Genomic DNA, 623 nt, shown 5'->3' on the forward strand with positions numbered 1-623 from the left:
TGTTTTGGTTTCTATAATATGATTCGCAAGTGAGCAAAAAATATACCTAGTTTGTATATATTTATGTATGTATATACATATAAGTAATATATAAATTTTTTGCAGTACCTATATGCACGATATAATTTTATTTATTCATTTATTTTTTCTATGAGTAAAATTATGTTTGTGTAAGTTTTGTTAGTCCATTTGGACACGATATACTGCCCTCCATATTTGTTTTTGCATCTTTGTTTCCCCACTATGTACGTATTTGTGTCAGTTGGTTTGGTGAAATGCTATTTTACGTAAACTTTGTAAATTTCAGTTGTGTTGGCGTTCTATATATGAGCGAAAGTCTCCGGATATAGTTTGATTCAATACAAAAATAAACTAGTTATTCAATTTAATTTCGAAAAATTGTTTCATTTTCGAGCCAATAGGTGAATCCATTAATTATAGACTTATGTTATCTGAAATTAACTACTACAACAGTAGTGCCTGGAACGCAAATAATTTTCGATTTTTGTCACAAAAGTCAGCGTTAATAGTAAATGAAAATGTTTATTGAGCCTTTGAAATTGGGATTCCTCAAGGAAAAATATAAACAAAAACTTGCATTGTAGGCAACTTACACGCAAATT

Source organism: Bactrocera latifrons, unplaced genomic scaffold (assembly GCF_001853355.1).
Source record: "Bactrocera latifrons isolate USDA-ARS-PBARC rearing strain unplaced genomic scaffold, ASM185335v1 scaffold_32, whole genome shotgun sequence".
NCBI classification, from domain to species: domain Eukaryota; kingdom Metazoa; phylum Arthropoda; class Insecta; order Diptera; family Tephritidae; genus Bactrocera; species Bactrocera latifrons.